Source organism: Grus americana, chromosome 12, assembly GCF_028858705.1.
Source record: "Grus americana isolate bGruAme1 chromosome 12, bGruAme1.mat, whole genome shotgun sequence".
Lineage (NCBI taxonomy): Eukaryota > Metazoa > Chordata > Aves > Gruiformes > Gruidae > Grus > Grus americana.
Window position 1 is genome coordinate 15,085,963 of NC_072863.1, and position 19,840 is coordinate 15,105,802.

The window sequence follows — 19,840 nt, forward strand, 5'->3', positions numbered from 1 at the left end:
CCCCTGGTAGGCCATCATCGGCAATAGGTGAAGGCCTAGGGAACACAATAAAAATCAGCAAAGGATAATTTGAAAAAAGAAAAAGGTGTTAAAATAGGTGTATTTGTTCAGTTTTAATGAGTAACCAACACATATTATGTTGGTGGACATGTGTTTTAACAGAGTTCATTTCCAACATGGACAAATAAAGTGACCTTATTAAGGCAAACTCTGATGCTGAATAGCGAGAGGCTGTGAAAATGGCTACTAATGCAGCAAGCTGAACAGCTGAGATCCTGCCTGAATTTCTGCAGGTACAGAAGATAAAAAAATGCATCTGTATCCAAATAGAAATCACAGGAGAGTCATCTTTCCTGTGGAGCCACATCTATCAGTTGAGGGTTGTAAATATGAGAAGTATTTGGGGAGTTTTTCTGTGCATGCAGCATTGTAGAGAAAGAAAGAAGGGAGGACAGAAAGGAGGAAAGAGCGTTCACAAAAAGTAATGAGTTCGCAGTGGAAGTAAAGAGAGACAAGAGAACAAAGGAGGAAAACTGGGAGAGATGGAAAAGAAAAATTAGTAATTACAAAGGAGAAAGAAAGTGATCACCAAAATAAGATCCTGATTTTGAATATTGTTTTCAGTAACTTAGAATTTTTCCTATGTTCTATTGAAACACATTTTTTTTAAACCATGAGAAATCTCAGAATTATTTTAATAATTGCAGGAACTCAGAGATGGAAAGAGAAAAGTGACCTGTCAGAATTCCACTGAAAGAGAGATGGGCTGTTCCTTTACTTAAGAAAGGCAGAGGAACTTCATACAGCAAAAGGTAAGATTAAAGAGGTTTCTTTGGTTTTGGTTTGGGTTTTTTTTTTTTTTTTTGGTCATCCAGGTCTATGACTTTGTGAATACCAGGTATTTATCAGTAAAACTTTGCCTGTAACCTTAGTATTCTGTAACTGCACTGGACAGCATGGTTAGATGTTTCTTTTCTGATGGTAAGCACTTCAGATAGCTTTTATGATAGCTGGTTTTGGTGTACACTTCAAATATACCTTCAGTGAATGCCATGTATTCTAAAGTATTTTACAGCTGATAAATTTTAACTGTTGAGACCTATTTTTTCTTATTACCATTTTCTGAAATTCCTACTGTTCTCATTATCCTTGTTTTCCCTGGATATTTCCAATATCATGTTCAAGAAGTTCCAAATGAAGTCATTCTGGTCCTTTATACGATGCCATAATAACAAGAGAAAGTAATAGATGATGTGAATTTAGGGTCATTGTAGTGTTTACAGGGTTATTATTTTAAATGTTCTTTGGCTTTAAGCTATTTCCATCATACTAGGTGTGCATGATTAGTTGAAGAACCTGTTGAATCTGTTTAGAGTCGCAAGTATGTAATGAGTTTTCATGCTTTTTTTTCGGTATTTGCTTCTGGCATTTTTCCACTGCATAACTGCAGTTTATGTTAGTTATTAGTTAGATGGTTAGTTATTTTGGGGAAAATATAGGCCAAAATTTTTTCGTGTTGTGTGTTAGCTTTGTTTCATGCTCATGTAACTTATAGCAGGATTTGTATCATGTGTTTCCTTGCATAAATAAAACACATTTTTCCTGATTTAAGCAAAAATCTCCAAGGTACTTAAAATCTCAAGTCTAACAGTTCTAAATAAAATGTAAATAGCACAAGGCTTATGTGCTGCTACCAAAGGTGTGTAAATACCATGTTGAAAATACTGTGTCAGAAAACTGGTTTTCTTGATTTGTAGAAACCGTGTTCGATACATTGTGACACTCACTGGAAGACTTAAAAACTATTTATAGCAGCACCTAAATAAGGCCCTGAAAATGGCAAATTTTGTGTATGTGTTCAGCCTTTTGTGTGATGAGTGGTAAACTGTTTGTAGTAGTTTTCCTCAGGATATAAGATAATGATTTGAAGTGTACAGCAGTGAATATGAAAAAGGAAATTCATTCTGATCTTAGCAGATGATCGGCTTGTGTTTGACATCTCAGATGCACGTAATTGTTTTTTGGTCACTGCAGCTTTCACGTGCTAACACCAATCCAAAATAATCTAATCTTGGCCTAGTACCTCACATGATCTCAACAACAGGAAATTCTACAACTGTGGTCCATACTTCTCTAAAGTATGCTTTATTTCAGTGTCTCTAAATTAGTTTTCCTTAGGGTGTCCCTAATTTTACTTTTGATAGAATAAAAACTGCCTAATTCCAATTACAGAATGTGTTATTGTTTTCTGTGGAGCTAAAACAATGCCTAGTACATCATTTATAAGGACTCGGTTCTGATCTCATCTAGATAGGCAAGCATTGCTGTATTTCTTGTCAAATTTGCTTAGTAGCTGATTTTACATGATTCAGTACACAGCAATACGTGCTGGAGATATCTTGGGTCAAAATCAGGTCAAAGTACTCGACCAGATACAGTTCATTTCAGAAGTGGGTAAAGATATAGTGCAGTATGTTCCAGGATATTGGAGGTCAAAACTGAAGTTTCAGGTGTTAATACAATACAATACAACACAATTATTTGTAATTCCCAGGTTATTAAGTGGTCACTTCTTAATAGTCGACATTCACAGGAAGCTGGGATATGCTGACATATGAACATCCATTGCATTTTCCTGCACTTTAGAACATCAAACAATGTGAAGTGTGATGCTGTGTCTCCATATTCTTTTGGCAGCAATTCCATCTTTAGGACTTCTGCCAACCTTCTACATTTTGCCCCCTTTCCCTTAATTTTACTCTGTCTCTCATTCTAACATTGTAGTTTACGAAGCCTCAGTACCTGCTGGAAAACCAGCTTCATATTATTCTTATACCCAAATAAAGAGCTTATAATTTTTAGATGAACTAAAATACTTACATTTTACCGTGCTGATGTATATTTCTTTGTGTATATTGTGAGAAATGATGACTGTCTTAAGTGGCTTAGTAAACATATCTTCAGCTTCTTTGGATGATTCTCTTATTTCCAGACTTGTTGCAACACCATGTTTTCTGAACAATTCTCTGAAAATGTGAATCTGTGGTTCCCTCTTCTTTTGAACGCACCCCCCACGAGTAGAGTACATTTCTGGTTTGTAACATATCACTGACATTACTACCCTTGTCAAAAGTTTTGGCATTACAAAAATCAGTAGTCATACTTTGTTGGTTACTTATAGCAGAGTTTTCCTGTGTCTGAGAAATATTTTAATGAGGTTTCTCGGTGTGGTGGTAAAAGTGCAGCTGTATTTGAGTGCTATTTAAGAATACAAGGCATACATACTAAACTTTCTCTTATGCAAGTTTCAGTATGTTTTCAAAAAAGATGATGTGTATATCACAGATCTTATAAGAATGTACACACTGTTCTTTTTTTAAATACCCAACATGAAAGCATAAGGTAGAGTGAGCATTAGCCTCTACATTTGTTTGCAGTCAAAAATACTGCCTTTTGTAATGGTATGTTGTAGTAACTGTATAGCGGGGTGTAGTAGCTAATATACTAGAAGTTTTTTCTGATTTAATGAATGTAACATCTTGTCTATATCATGGTTCCTGTATAGAAAAAAAACACTGGAAAACTTTTCCTTTGTTTATCGGTATTAATGGAGGTAGTGTCATTTGAAAATCGAGTGTGTTGCTGTGATGTGAGAAAGCCTTGCTTTCTTGATTTTGAATTAGCTCCATAAATCAAATTAAAAAGCATTATTTCTTTTGTACAGAACAAATACACTTACTGGACAAAGACTGCAAGGAAACTTTCTGGCACATTGCCAGAAATTAAAAATAAATCTAATGTGCTTTGACTGTGCTAGGTGTTCTTTTCTGTTTGCTTTCTTCTGTTCAAGCAGTTGAGTGCATTCTAACTTCAAACGCTTGAATACAGACAGAATAAATGGCTTGAGAAAATACCTGCATGCACATCTTTTTAGAAAGTGCTTTGGTTGATAGGGAAACATGCAAGCTGGACAAAGATGAATTGTGAGAGAGAGATTTAAGAGGGATCCATTTTCTGGGGTCAAACAAATTAACATTTAAAACAGCTTCTAGTCACATAGTTGCAGCCTAGGTGGAAACTTCAAAAACTCTTTTCAGATCCTCCTTTGGCTATGGGAGGCATTAACTTTTTTGAGTTTATACATAGGGATTTTTGGTGAAGGGACATGTGTTTAGTCACATTCCTACTGAGGATGCACCTGAAGCTGCACACATTGCTTCTGTAGCTTTGCAGGGTATTCGGTGGAAGAAAGAGCCAGCAGTTCACATGTACTGAGACAGACTAGATGTGATGCAAAGTAGCACCGGGGATCTTTATGTTTATTAACATGGGAGTTGAACTCCTAAGCTTCCATCATAGATGAAGGTTTTTTCAGCCATTTCATTGCAAATTACTGGGCTATTTGACTGGGTGATAATTTATCTCAGAAAAAAATACAACATACATAATACCTAGGTGAGTCTCTGTGTACTTAGAACATTATTTCAGGGATATTCATGTTGCATTCCAGTCTCTGACTTTATGGCACCCTTAGTCCTCAAAAGTTGCCACAAGTGCCTGATTTTCTTACTCATCTGGGACAAGGAGGCTAAAGTGTTATTTCTCTCCAGAATATTACAATCTGATTAAAAGGTTTTCCAAACACTGATGTTATGATTTGGAGCTTTTGGAGTAAGTGAGGTCCAAAGATTTCTGATAGGCCAATGTCTTTGCTTCCTGCAGCTATGCTTGTTTTTTGGTGTTATTTAAAGCAGCTAAATATGTATATAAGGTACCACTCTGCGCTTTTTTTGAATGAAAGGTTCTTCTCAGTACTATACAATGTGCTAGACACCCCTGAACCACCACTCCTTCCCAACATATGCAATGTCCTGCCTTGTCCCTTTTGCATCAGGTCTTGCTGCTGAATTTTCCATGTATTTGAATTGGGTGTCATTTGTGAGCATGAGACAGGCCAGGTCTGGTGGTGAATTTTATCTGCTTAGAGATTTATTTCTAAAGTCTAAGGTTACTAATATTCAGAGACCATCCTGGTCCTTCTGCTTTTCTGAAGGTTAAAAGAAGGTTGTAACTGTAGGCTGAACACCAAGCTAGCTGATCGAGAAACATCTTGTGTAGCTCTCTGTAGCAATGTTTTGTTTTGTTTTGTTTTTTGTTGAGATATGTGGCTTCATGCTGAGGTAATCTGCAAGGGAAGGAGAGCTTGTAGTAATGAGCTCTCTTTCCCCTGCTGATTATTATGTCCAATCCACAGGCAATTTGTATACAGCCACATACTGCATTCAAATATTTTTAAAGATAAGACCGATCAACACCTTTGTATGGCCATGGATCTACGACCAGGGTTCATGCCCTCTAAAATGCTGAAACCTTTTTTGTATTGAATCTGCACTCCTGCTATAAAGGGGGTAGGTGTCCTTACTTTTTCTGATTGATGCTGTCCATCCGGCTTTGTAATTCTTTCAGTTTTTAATCTATTTTCAGATGTAAGGCGTTACTGGAAGTTTTGAAAGGTCGTTTAGAGCTATTTCTAATAGATGGAAAGTTCGCACTACCTGTCGCAGCTAAAATAGGAATGACTTCCTTTGTTTCCTTAGTAACATCTACCTTATATGACACTTACAATGCTTAGGAATTCTTCAACAATTTCTACTGTGTTGGCTAAGTACCTTTTGATTCTGTCTCATGAGGAGACACTTAAGAAAGAGGAGAAAATGAATTGCCTCACCATTCTGAATTAATCACAAAAGATAATCCTGGCAAGAACTACAAGCAAAAGAATTCATGTGCAGAAGCAAATGCATTTTCAAACTGGTCCTGTATGTTCTTTTGTAACTAAAACATTACTTTTTGGCTATTGATAAAACACTAATAAGAATGGAAAAATGCAGTTTTCATCTCTGAATTCAAACTAGCAAACTAACTAGGAACGACTATCTTCCCTGAGAGAAGTCCTTCCACAGCAGAAGTCAATCCAGTTCTGTTTCTTCTTGGGTTTTTTGGTTGGAGTGTTTTGGTGGGATGTTTTTGTGTTTGGGTGGTTTTTGTTTGGTTTTGTTTTGAAATACTGGTGTTAATACAGGCTGTGTTAGAGGAGGCACTAATAGATGGGTTGTTGTATTACTGGAAAGGATGTTATTAAAGAATTTAGGAAAGATATTGCTTCTAGCTGATACAGCTTTTTTCTCTATTCTTACTGTCTAAAAATATTTGAGATAAAATGGAAACTTGTAAGATGTGCGTATAAATGCCTGTATAGACTTGATATGCATGTTTATGATCATGATGATTAGAAAAATGTATAAAAGCCAAATTTAGAACTGACTGGTTTGCTGTGCGATGTTTAAAACTGTTTTTAGCATTCTACGTAAGATTTAAAAATAGTTAACTTCTGACTTGCTCTTTCTAATAAGCATATATGTGTATGTTACTTTAGTGAGTTTTATGGGTTTGACATCACCAATAACCATTTTATCTGTTTGTGGTTGTTGGTTTTATATATGTTTTTTCATATATGTATGTACCGAAATTTTAGGTCATATTTTAAAGTACACCATCTCATAGTTTCTCTGAATTTTCTTTTGTTTTCAGGAATTTTTCATATATGTTGGACTTAAACGCTCTCTTAATTGTCAGGTGTCTTGATTTCCAATTCCCCATTTCCCAAATTTCCATTGTCCCCATTAGGAAATACAGTATATTTTCATCATGCATGTCTACTTGGATGAAGTGTTACCTCTTCTTAGGCATACTTTTGAAGATAAAGCAGTATACTATCAGTTATTTTTACAGAGTTAATCTAAATGTACACTGGAGTACTCCATATTTTATTTTAATCACTAATCAAGATGTCAAATGAACTTCATTTCTAATGCATCAAAAAGCAGAAATTAAAATAAAATGTAGGCTGGTTTTGCCCAAAATCTGAACATATCTTAATTATCAAAGTAGTTTTGAATTGAAGGTTTATACACCCTTCATTGTAAATAAACTCTGTAAAATACCTTGCATCTTATCACAAAACCAAAGCTCAACATACAGCTGAGCTCTTACATAAGAGATTTTTTTTTTCCTCTTCAAAGTTTAATATGCGTTCTTCATTTCTTTATAGTTAGGTGAGCTGGACCAAATTTTAAGAGTTTTGTTCATGTAATGTTGCCATCTTCTCAATACCTATGTTTCTTAGTCTTTTTCAGCTTTCCCCTAGGTGGCACCGCGACCCACAGAACAGCTCTTGCAGACTTCAGAGCAAGTTCACTTACAACTACAGAAGCGTCTGCTGAGTGGTGCAAACACATTTTCAAACACTACTTGGTTGTTCTTCTTTTAACCACTTCTACTGTTTCTCGGAGACAACTTTGTTTCCATACTAGGTCAGAAATATTAATGATTAGAACAAGGACAACAAATTAGTTTAGTAGTACGAACTATTCTTTACTTGAAAAATCAACTTGGAAGTAGCTCATGTAGATAATTTAATTCCTTTGCATTAGAGGCAGGGAGGACACTGACACTTTGTGCAATACAGTAGACTGGCACACTTGTCCCTATTTGGGTAACAAAGAACTACTGTTGTCTGTATAGAGCTTCATGTTACTACATGCTTCATTTAGATCTAACTGAGTTTCCTACCCCTAGGTCCAGTCCTAGTCCTGCTTTACTGCCAGTATTACCAATTCTTCTACACCTCATGCATTGTTTCTCTAGCCCCTAAGTACAAATACCTGTGGGGTAAATGAAAGTCCTGCTTCTCAAGCATGCTAAGATTAAGCAAAAAGAATTTAATCTGATGATCTGAAAAGCCACATAATTAACTTTTATGGGAGGACTACACTGTATGATCATTAGGTACGTGTTTTGTCTTCATAGTCAACATCGAGGAAGCATAGCAGTTCTTTTTTGGAGTAGAGGGCAACAGAGATTTAATGATGAGGAAAAAAGAGAAAAAGCTAGTCCTAGCCCATAGTTTTGTTACAGGTGGAAGAAGCCTTATATCTTCTGAGATATCTGACAGCATATTAGGAGCAGATGTTTTGAATAAAGAGGAGTTGTCAATCTTTAGCAGTTAGTGTTTTACTGACAGTAGAGCTTAAGTTGAAAGACAGCATGATATCCACTGCCCAGTCCTGCAGGTTATTTAAGAATTTTCACATAATAAAAAGGGTGATGGGATTATTATTGTCTCTGTATGTGATGGTATCTAATGAAAAGATGATATTACAAAACATTTTTGCAGTCTTATTTGGAGCATGATTCTGTTTTTTAATGCTTTTTAGAATAAATAAAACTTTTTTTTTTGAGTTAATGCAGTTATCATAGGAGATCAGACCTGTGTCCTGGAGCTCATCTTGGAGACTTATCACAGCCTAACTGAACATAAAAGAAGGTTCATCATGCAGGCATATTATTTTTGCCATATAAAAATATGATTTAGAAATTCCAGTAAGCAACAAATAATGAAATAATTATGAATTGTACTGTTCCTAAGTCTGTCATTGTTGGTGAAAAGATTGTTCTTGATTTTAATACCTGCACAGTTGTAGCTGTCATCTATTTGTTATCAGTTGCAGATTTGAAGTGCTGTTAACGAAACTCTAGAACACTATTTTCCCACATATTTTTTTCCCGGTTTTCTTTATTTGTTAGACTAATTCTTTGTGTCTGTGTCTACATGAGAATTTATCAGGGTGCAGAGCTGGTGCTGAGAACCTGATATTCCCAGGATTTGTATTTCAGGGGATCAGACTAGCTCTGATCTGATCCCTTGGGGTCTGTTTCACATCTTAGTCATTTGCTTCAGAAGTTCCTGATTGGAACTAAAACACCAGTATAAAAACGACTTGTATCTGAGTACCAAACTGGTGATGTCCCATAAGCAATATGTGGTTTAAGGTCTATTGCCACATATGTGCACACACACTTTTAATAGATCATTTTTAATAGATCCTCATTGTCTAGTTACGCTTTTTCAAAAGTAACACACAACGGTGAAATAGTGCTGGTTCTTTGTACCTAGGCATTTTTGTAAGAGACAGAGAATGTTTGTTTAGTAGCAAATTCTTGTTCCTTTTCTAAAAGCATATTGCTTTACTGCTCATCTAAGGGGCCTTCTCAAACAGATCTGATTTATATGATAGCTTAGCAAAGCAAAGCCTTACCAAGTTACTTCCACTTTAATACAGCATTGATCTTGTAAATTGAAATTCATATCTGGAAAGACAGTATTCTTCTGGAGCTAAATTGTGTCACTTGCTGCAATGGATCAGTATTCTGTTGATCAAAAATGCATTACTATGAGACATCATTTCTTTCCAAATATTTACTGTGGTTCCAGTTCATGGATTTGGAGAAAGTCCTAAAAGCAGAGCATAGTCTTTTAGATTGACCACTCCAGTACAAATATTCTGTTTAATATATGCTTGTATAGAGTCATTCCAATGGCCTGCCAACTTTTTTGTCTAGCTGCTGGTCAAATAATGACAGAAGTAACAGTATGCATGATTAGGAGTACATTTATTTGTAAGGAAAGAAGAAGTCAGAGCTGTGTGGCAGAAATTATAAATCTGGAACGGGCTGGTCAAGGAGTTCTTTTCTGATAGAGAGTTCAAGCTTTGGTATTAACTTGAGGGTGTCCAGAACCCTAGTGCCTGTACTGCCCTGTGATGTTAGTTCATAGGGTTTCTATAAAATGTAAACTCAAGTGTTGCAGCAGTAGTAAGTTCAGTATCTCTGCTTCCTTTATTTAATTTATTATTTTTTCTTTTTGTTACATTATCCTGTCATTTCCTAAGGTTCATGCTTCTTTTGAGTGTTAGTTTGGGGTTTTTTCAACCTAGGTTTAAGTTTGATATTTAATAGGACTAACTTCATGTTTATACTGAAACTTGGTGATTACTCTGCGTGTGTTCCCTTTTCAATGTGTATGAATAATGGTTTTTGCTATCACTTTCTTGTTTAATCACCTTATTTGGGGGATTTTGCTAATAGTTCTGTGTTCTCACCTTTATATAACAACCATCATTTTACAGTATAGTTTCCCTTAAATATTTTGATTCCTTTTGCAAGCATTAGTTAGAAGGAAGGCAAATATTTTAGAACATGGTTACATAAGTTTAGCCTGTGAAAATCTGAACATTTTTAATTTATATGTTTACTGCTGAGAATGCAGACAGGAGCTTGTGAAATGAGTCTGTCAGAGTGATATCTAGAACCCGGAATTGGCAAGTCTCTCACTATGACTCTCAACAGAAGGTGTTACCCTCTCTGGAAGATGTATTTTCTCTACTTCCTTGTTAGGCATCTGCATACATGAGGAATGGATCTATATAACTAAATAAGTAATAATAATCCTCTGTGGCGTTTAAACATCTGGCGTACTTGAGTTTAAAGTGTGCATGGAAATTACCAGACTTAAAACTAAATGCAGTTAAGTCTGTGCAGGGTCTGAAAATAGTGGTTGTAGATATAAATATTTAAACCTACTTGAAGTCTGATATATCAATTTTGGCAGTGTTGAACACAGTAGAGCCTCCAGTGTTGTTAGTGCCTGTGAAAATGGCGCAGGGCAAATGTGATGTAACAAAGCTTTGCAGCTTTAGATTCCCACATGTAAATTATTTCTATGCCCAGTACTTAAAATATAAAGCCACAGCAGTTTTTAACCTCAGGAGCTATGGAACCATGCTGATGTGAAAGAGCAGGACTGTGAAGTCACTACAGTATTTGCTTATATATCATCTGTTATGTATTCTATTACTGTTTAAAATGGTTGTACCATACATCACAAGCTACCAGAAACATTGTCACCTGTACTGTATTTCTGCTTAAAGAAACTGAACATCCTTAGTAACTTGCATGCTGTAGTTGTGTTCTATTTGTTTAGTTAAATGCCTACTTCCATTTTAGTAAGGTAACATTTACTTTAGTTAATTTTTTTGCTTGTAATTACCAGTTACCACAGACAGGTAGTAATTTCCTATGCAGCTTCAGGAACAAGAGAATAAACAAATAGCTTCTAAGTACTGGTGTGTTTTCACACAGAGGATGCTTCCCCACTCCAAACTGTAATTCTGCAACACCACAATTTTTAGCTGATCTATAAGAACAACAAACTGTTGATTTATTAGTATACTTTTTAATTGTACTACTTATGAATGTAGCTCTATGTTTTAAAACATTCTTCTTTGCAAGGAAAATTAAGTAATCTTCAGATTTGATAATAATAATAAGCCCTTTTGCTTTTTTTCAGGTTATTTTTTTTAAATAATTGGGAAAATTCTTTTACTTCACTGTTGTAGGATTATATACATGTCTTTTTCTTTAGGCTAAGGTGATTCTTCAGTTCTTCATCTGAGTGTGTCTCAACATCTTTATTAAAATATCTTACTCTCTAGTTGTTTTTCAAACTCTACCATAGTTGTGTTTATCTGAAAATAATACTTAGAGTTAGAAATGCTAATGGCTGAATCCTTTGTAGTTTATTCACATAAGTGGTTCCATTTATTTCTATTGATGCATCAAGTCAAAAGAACCTGAAACTGAAGATCAAAAGATGAACTTCCTGGTAAAAATGCAATATATAGAGAGCTAGCCTTACAAAATTTTATGTATTAGCATTTTCAAAATTATCTACATAGAGGAACCACTGAAATATAGCTTTATATTCACTAGGACTAGACTTTATCTGTCCAGACCTAACTATGCAAAGTGTTATTAAAATGTAAAATATAATGTATAAATTATATTAATTATAAATTAAAATGTAAAATATGTGGTATATTACTTATAAACAGATTGATCCATAACAACCTATTTATTTGGCATGCAGAGAGTCCAGTTTGTATATCTAGTGGATACTGTTTGGTTCTTCTGCGTCACAGTACATGAGGTAAGATGGGGTACTGTGCTTGTGGCCTTCACAAGCTGTGCAGGCTTCCTTGAGTTTTATTTACCACTGTCTTCTGCAGTATCAACAGTGTCCCTAGTCAAGTTCTTGTACACTCCTGAAAGAACAAGCTGTGCGTAAGGAAATTTCCTGGAGAAACATAAGAAAGAATTGGTCCTCTGCAGGCAAGGGAACACTAACTTCCATGTGATACCCTGCTGTACTTGGTGGTGTGTGCTATTACATGCCATGAGTCTGATTTCAGTCAACAGAACAAAATATTCAGGGTTGTACTTTGGCACAGTATGTATACATGTGTGACTGGTTGCCTTTAACAAGAGATGCATGATCCCCTTGTGTGTTTATCTATGTATATATGTACATCCATAAAACCAGATATAGGCTGAAATGGTAGCTTACATAAAAAAGTGTCTGCACATTCGGAAAAGATATTATAGTATAATTCACAATCTGCATAACTCAAAAAGTAGTTTCCAGATATGTCATGGGATTGTCTTCCTAATGTGTTCTCTCTTTTAGTTACAAGTTCAGCTAAATGATCCATAAAGAGTAAAACTAAAATAGATTGAGTTTAGCAACTAAATAAGCCTGGAACAATAAAAAGAATTGTCATTTTCTGTCTCTTTCCCCCTTCTATTTCTTTTTGCATTTTATCTTCTTGCCTTGCATCTTCCATCCTTGTTGGATAAGGTGATAATGAATCCTCATGAAATGTTAAAAATTGAATGCTAAACTAAATTATTAATAATTGAAGCATCATTATGGTCCCCTTCTATAGCATGTGACCTATCCTGATCCTTACTGGCTTTCCTGCTCTGGTTATCTATTTTTGGGGAATATCTATTACTAACTTCCAGAGCAGGCTCAGAAAACATGGCTGCTCATAAAAGAGGAGAGGTAATGGTATATTTAAGCACATGTAAGTGAGTATTAAGAAATATTTCTTTTCTTCTACTTCCTGTTTTCTTTTTTCCATTACTGTATGTTGGGATAGTTGGAGAGTATTTATTTCCCATTTTAACTGAGATCAGCTACTTTATATATATATATTTCTTTGTTTCATCATATTCATTTTTACATTTTGCTGTTACTTTTACATTTTAAGCTTTGTCCACAGCCTCTCCTAACCACGAGAGCTCTAAGAAGCTGTTGTTTGTTTACTTTAAGACTTAGAGAATCATAGAATGGTTTGGGTTGGAAGGGACCTCAAAGATCATCTAGTTCCAACCCCCCAGCCATGGGTGGGGACACCCTCCACTAGACCAGGTTGCCCAAAGCCCCATCCAACCTGGCCTTCAACACTTCCAGTTTAGAGACAAGGATGCTGTGTGGGAATCTGCCTTGATCTGCCCAAAGGATGATTTGGAGAGAGACTGATAGTTCCTCTGCATCTCATCTTTCAGTGATTCTGTAGGCCTTCCTCATGAATACCAAGTCATAAATATTTGGATTTTGACTGTGTTTAAGTACAGGGATCGGAAGTAGCAATTTCAGTTGTGATGCTCTACTGGGAAGACATCTGCTCGGAAGTACGTACGTACACACACACCCCATGCACTCACACACGCTGAATTGCCAAAGAACCAAGAAAGCTAGTGATAACTATTAAGGATGCAATGATTGCAAGATCAAGTAATTGCAGAAGTCTCAGGTCCTTACACAGGGTCTTAAATTCCTTGCAGGTTTCAGAAACTTCCAAGTGTCAGTGACAGTTGCTCTAGGAAAGACTATTCATACCTTCAAAAAAAAAAATTCCAAGTCATTCTGGCTTTCCTGTGTGGTGTCCCAAAGGCTGTCATTTGACAAGTCAACTTCAAGAAAAAAGCTTAGAGGAGAAAAGAACAAGTTTCCTTATTCAATAAATAAGTTTCATTGCACCTATTCAACCCTAGTATCATCTTCATAGACTTCCTGGTTTACTTCTGTTCATGTACTTAAGATTCAGATTATTGTCACGTGATCCATCAAGATGACTTGTTTCATTACAGCGCACAGACTCTGGTTTCATTAAGAATGAATTTAATAACTGTAAAGCCCATAACTTTGGAAAATATTTACAGAACTCTGGGATGTAGCTGAGGTAGAGCAAAGTATATCCATTTGTATATTTATATTTATAGGTAATATTTGTTAGAGGTGCCTAGAAATCCGAAATTATAGCAGAGTCCCTTTGTAATAGCAGTGCATATGGAGATTGTCAGAACTATGTGGGTGGTTAGAAATACATCTAGGCTCCTTAGTCTGCTCTCTGAGTTGGTTGGATGCAAGCCAGGTAGTCACACTAGCTCGGACATCACACTGTGCTAATGCAGTTATCCAATTGTCTGAAATGCAGAAAAACTTGGGCTTGCGTACTCTTGTTTTTGTAAGCACAGTCCAAGGTGATTTTTTTTTTTTCCTTCAGAAAACTGCTATTAATTTCAATTGGATGTGCGATTTAAAGTTTCTAATCAGTTTTTAAAATTTCAGACATAGACCAAGATGACAATTTCTGCCCAAAACTGACATAGAGAAATGAAGCAGCAAAAGATAAAATCACATAACCAAGGTCACACAGGAAATCTATTCAAAAGTATTAACTAGGTCTGGACATCGTGCATTGTGGTTCAGGTTTTTAACCTTACATTCATTTTTGGGTGCAAATGTTCATTTTTCATAGCTGTCTTTTGACATTGCTGAAAGGTAATTATTACAATTGTTTAATCTGATCTCTATTTTCTTATTGTGAGAGAGTTATTAGTGCACTATAAAGCATTGTCTGGACCTCTGATTTGATATCAGAATGTCACAATTTGTTTTAAGAGTTTCTATCTATTAATACTAGCCAGAAAGTGTAATAATTTTTCAGAACATTCGGAATACAAACCAAGACTTATGTAGATTTCTCTGTATGGTTATAAATTCAGAAACAAATAGTAGGGTTTCAGAGCTTGACTCTCATATATATAGCTAACTTGCTTTCAAGGAGTGGATAATTCCTTATACAACCAGTAAGTGAGCAAAGTGGGCCTCTGAAAGATCCCATTCAAAGTTACAGAATTCTGTACCTTTTTAGACAATCTTCTTTGATAGTATATTTAGAAATTGAGTCAGTACAATGTATTATCATCTAGACAAATTCAGAGTTGCTGTACATTTTATGAACGTATCGTAGGAAACTTCAGAGGCTTCTTGCAATTCTTTGTAGAAGGCTGTTAGTAAAAATTATGGATTGCATTCCAAGAACCATCTAATTTTACCACAAGACATGGTACTTCTTAAAAGGAAGCTATCAAGGTTGTTATTTTTTCTGCTTTAAGCTCCCAGTATGGCACTTCTCAGCACCATTTCTTTTGAACTTTATTTGCCTTTTGACATGCACCATTTCTTCACCTCTTTAAGGCATATTTGACTTTAGGCTGTACTTATTCTGCACAGCACTATGAGTCAATGAAGTTAACATGACTTAAGAATAAGATTTGTTCTTCAGCTTGGTGTTCCCACTGAAACCTTGTTGAGGTGACCTTCTTAAATTTTTGTCACAGAGACATTAATCTTGATAAATATCTGTACTGTTCTAGGAAATCCCAGCTATTTCATTCCTATCATGGGCCTTTACCTTTGCCTCTTATATGTGTTATTCATCAACATGAAATAGAGCAAGCATGAAAAATACAATGTATGTAAAGTTTGGGTTTTCTTAAATGCATTTTGCAAATTTTAGTTGAGTCAAGCATGTGAGTCAAGCAACCTGACCTGAACTTCCTCTGTAAGCTGAAGATGGAAGACTCTGTTCAGTGATCAGTATCAGTCTATGTGCTGCTTAGCTTTCTGTCTGACAGCTCTGAAGAAATCTTGAAATATTTTGACCAATTTCTCAAGAAATTAAAAAAAAACCTTAAGAAATCTTAAGATTGTCTATGTATTTTGTAAATACCTGTCTTAACAAAGCTAAGTTAAAGCCATAATTTTCAGCAATTTCAATACGCACTAATTCCTTGTGATTGCAACTTCCGTGTTATATTCTCTGTGTAAAGTTGTCATTTTGCTTTCATACTCATCTGGATAACTGTTTGGCACAACATAAGTGGCCTTGGGTAGTTAAAGGGTTTTTGCTGAAAATGGAAAGAATGAAAAACCTGGTGGCCATTGAAAGAAAGGTGCCAACAGGATGTTTTAAAAACAGATCTTGTGTATATCTACATGTGTTTGTATCACAGTCTGTAAAACTGTTGTAAAATACTGTGCTCAGTATGCCTAAGCCATCTGAGTCAGCTTTAGTGTGAACTGTTTAGTTGCATTTCACATCATGAATTCACTAAACTGTATAACGATAGATGCCTTTTTTAAAGATCCTGATATATTACGTTCTCTCTGAAAGTAAGTTCAAATTAAGGCAAAAACCAAAAAAGATTGAGCCGTCTTCAAATATTTTTGTCCCACCCAATCATCATTCTCAAGTCTTCTCATTTATTATACGTATGTATATGAAAGAGATAGAAATACCCCAAATCAATGTATTAAGCTAAATAGCTCATGGACCAGCCACCACACTGAGCTATTCCTTATGTAATTGAAGTCAAGCACGGTGCAAAATAGTAATTAAAAAAAGATGTGTAAATAAGGCTTTCAAGTGGAAAAAATACTGCAGTTCAAGGAAGTCCCTGTTTCTGGATTAGGAACATGACTTCAGTCACTACAGAACTCAATGCATGGGTAGTTTATTTGTTTGGTGGCTGTTACTGCTAAAAGTGATGATCAAATAAAGAAAAAAGGCTTCGCTGTTGGCAACTTGTACTTTATCCATGATCTCTTAGCTGAAAATTCCTGGTTGTCAGAGTTCCAGAAATCATTTGTGGGTTTCCTATAGAGCTGTAGGTACCTAGAGAAAAAAGCATTGTGGTTACTGGGATAGGTTAGGAAGAGAACGAATTGTTTTCTTCTGGATGATTCTTCACTAAATTAAATGTATTCTATTGAAAAAGGAGAGAAGGTTGCAGGAGAGGGAGTGTGGTGGTTTGATCAATCTGGGTTGCTAAATCCTAGAGTTTATATTTTATCATATAGAGATATAGAGTTGCACACCAGAGATTTCTGCTTGTCTTTAGACTCTTAATCATACTTGCTTTGTCACTAGGAAATTAAGTTTAAAATATAATTTACACTGAGAAGCACTAAAGCAGGTATTAACAACCTACCACACAGGTATGAAGGATGATGTGTAAGCAGGCGCCTTGTGAGTGGCACAGAGCAGAGCCGGCAAAGGGCCAAGAGTTTATAGCCGGGAGCTGTGGCACCTTGAGAAGAGGCATCTGTGAGAAGCAGTTGCTGCCAGCTCCCACTGAGGTCAGGTCTCAGAGCTGGAAGCTCCTGCCCTGCACATAAGCAAGATTCTGGGGATCAACAGCATCTTGCCTGTGTGAGAGGGAGAATCTCTCAGCTCCCACCAAGTTTCAGCTGTCACAGTACACTTGAATTTGTAAAATATAAATACAGACCAGTGCATACCCCTCTTGAAATATGCATGAGCTAACGGATAGGGCAGTCAGAATAGACAATCAAAGAGAAACATGTTACATAAGAATTTTTTTAGAGCATTTTAGTTAAAATAACCAAAGAATAAAGAAATATTATGGTTAATTCACTACAGATCTTGAGGATTTGTTTAGTACATTAAAACAGTTGATATAACAGTTTGTATTGTATATGATTTCCCAATAAACTGCTGGTAGTCTTTAATGATGTTGCCATACCAGAAGGGGGATTTTTGCTCTTATTTTCTAAACAAAACTTGCATGGTAACTATCATATTTGTGGGTTGACTGGTCATTGCTAAAAAGTAGAATATTCTAGTGCTCTTTTATTTATATTTCAGTCCTTCCCCAAGAGCTCAAGCTGTGTTTAGTATTCTGAATTTGAGAGTTCTAAATTACACATTATTCACAAAATAACACTTCTGCTGTCTCAGCAGAATATCTTTTATTGGTTTCATTTTACAGATGGGAAAATTGAGGTACAGAACACCAGTGACTCTGCAAGTCACAAAACACAGTAGCAGCGCTATATTGCAAGTCACTTGTATCTGGAAACTTCCCTTAATTTTGAGGATATATCTGTAAGTAAAAAGATGTTCCTTTAAAGAGAAGGCACAGGCACTTGCTATGATGACAAACATTTGATGAATATTCAAAGAAAAAAATCTCATTCCTGGGATTGTTGTGGGTTCTTGTCATACAGCTGACTGAGATGCATGAAGATTATAGCTGGGCCTAAAAAGGGTAGAATTTTAAGCCTAAGTTTTTTATTTTCATTGGCTTTCTTGCACTTCTTGCATTTTCTTCTGAATGTAGTAAAGCTGACAGTCAGCTTTAATCTTTCTGGCAATGAGTTCAGGAGTGTAGGACTTCACAGGAGTAAGACCTAAGTTCTGTGAGCACGAGTTTCACTACTGCTGAATGATAATTTCATCTTTTATAGTTACTGCCTGGATGATAGGAATGTGTGTTTCCTCATGGCTAGTTCTGTGGCTTCTAGATTGGAGTATGATGTCTGTAGTGCCTGATGAATATGTTTTATGCTGCTGCAAACTATGAATCTATGTACTGAGGGTAGAGGCCTCCCAGGCCCATTTACAAGTATATGAGCTGCACACAGAATGCAAATTGATATGCAAATATTTGTGTACCTCCATTGGAATTATGTCCTTAAGCTTAGCACACTGTTTTATGCAAAGCAAAAGAAGATGTTGTGAGATGCACGAAAAATTTAACGTTTTTCTGACTTTATTAATACCTGCATTTTTTTTTTCATTCTAAGTCTTTTAGAATGTATTTTCTGTATTAAGCATATTTAATTTGGAGGATTTGTGGGGAGGAAAGTACAATGAATAGTTTCTTTGGAGATACATGAAAAATGTTGACAGATTTGAAATAAAGCATACAAGTTTCCTACTGAGATTCATACTTACTACTGTGTGATCTGCTGTATTAACTGTAGAAAATGTCTTTGTACATCAGAGAAACAAAAAGACCTTCAGCAGATTGTTTTATTGAACTCTTAATAGATATTAAGAAACATAACGCCAGCACTTCTGCCACATTCCTGTCATTAAATAATAAATCATTGCTGTAGCTGCTTAATGGGATATGTAGCAGTGCTGATGGTGGCAGTCTAGACCTGAGCTGAAGTGGATTAATTTAAAACACAGAGCAAAAATAGTAGATAGTAGTGCTCAGCAGAACAGTTTTGGTGCTAGAACCTGGTGACTAACCACAAGAAAGAAGATCATAGAAATTACATCTAACTAAAAAATGATAATGGTGTCTTTTACAGTCCTTAATATCCTCCAACACCTAATTATAAAACTGTCGTATAAGCATTAATGAACATATTTTCAACATGCCTATTTGTCTGAGATATCCTATCCTAATATACAGGTAGAAAGGAAGGCATTAGAAGACAAGTGACTTTATCCTAGAAATGATGATGATGACCTGTACCTGCCTCTTACCCCAAAGGAGGTATGAATGCACGGGGTTTTGAAAAAAAGGTGTTACGGCACTTAGGCACTGCATTAGGAATTAGTCACACAAGTTGGGTTTTTTTAGCAGGATTTGCTAGTTAGGTGTGTTTCCAAGCAATCAAAGTTATAGGGTTCTGTGCTTCTGCCTTGTGTCTAGCCAACTTAGTACCATCTTTAGAAGTGACATGTGAGGGTAACACACATAGATGAGAGCTCCCTCCTAGTCAGGCACAGTGAGTCTCTCTGAGCTGACTCCTTCAAGTGACGTACCCTTGAGACACCATCAATGATTTGATCTGTTGTATGTACAACTCATTAAGCAGAGATGTGTGTAGCCATCTAGCAATATAGTTGTGTGTAGCATTTGTAACATGAAATGCTTTTTCAAATTATTAAAGTTTACCAAAGTGCTAACATTATTTATCAAAATATTA

The 19,840-nt window shown here is 35.8% G+C and overlaps 1 protein-coding gene across 1 annotated transcript in view; it reads left to right on the forward strand.

Annotated features, from left to right (window-relative positions):
- The window catches only part of MAMLD1 (mastermind like domain containing 1), a 274,819-nt gene that overhangs the window by 1,432 nt on the left and 253,547 nt on the right, over positions 1–19,840 (forward strand). Inside the window, exon 2 of the mRNA XM_054839059.1 lies at positions 708–812. The gene's annotated coding sequence lies outside the window, so the exon portion shown is untranslated. The remainder of the gene's footprint in view (positions 1–707; positions 813–19,840) is intronic.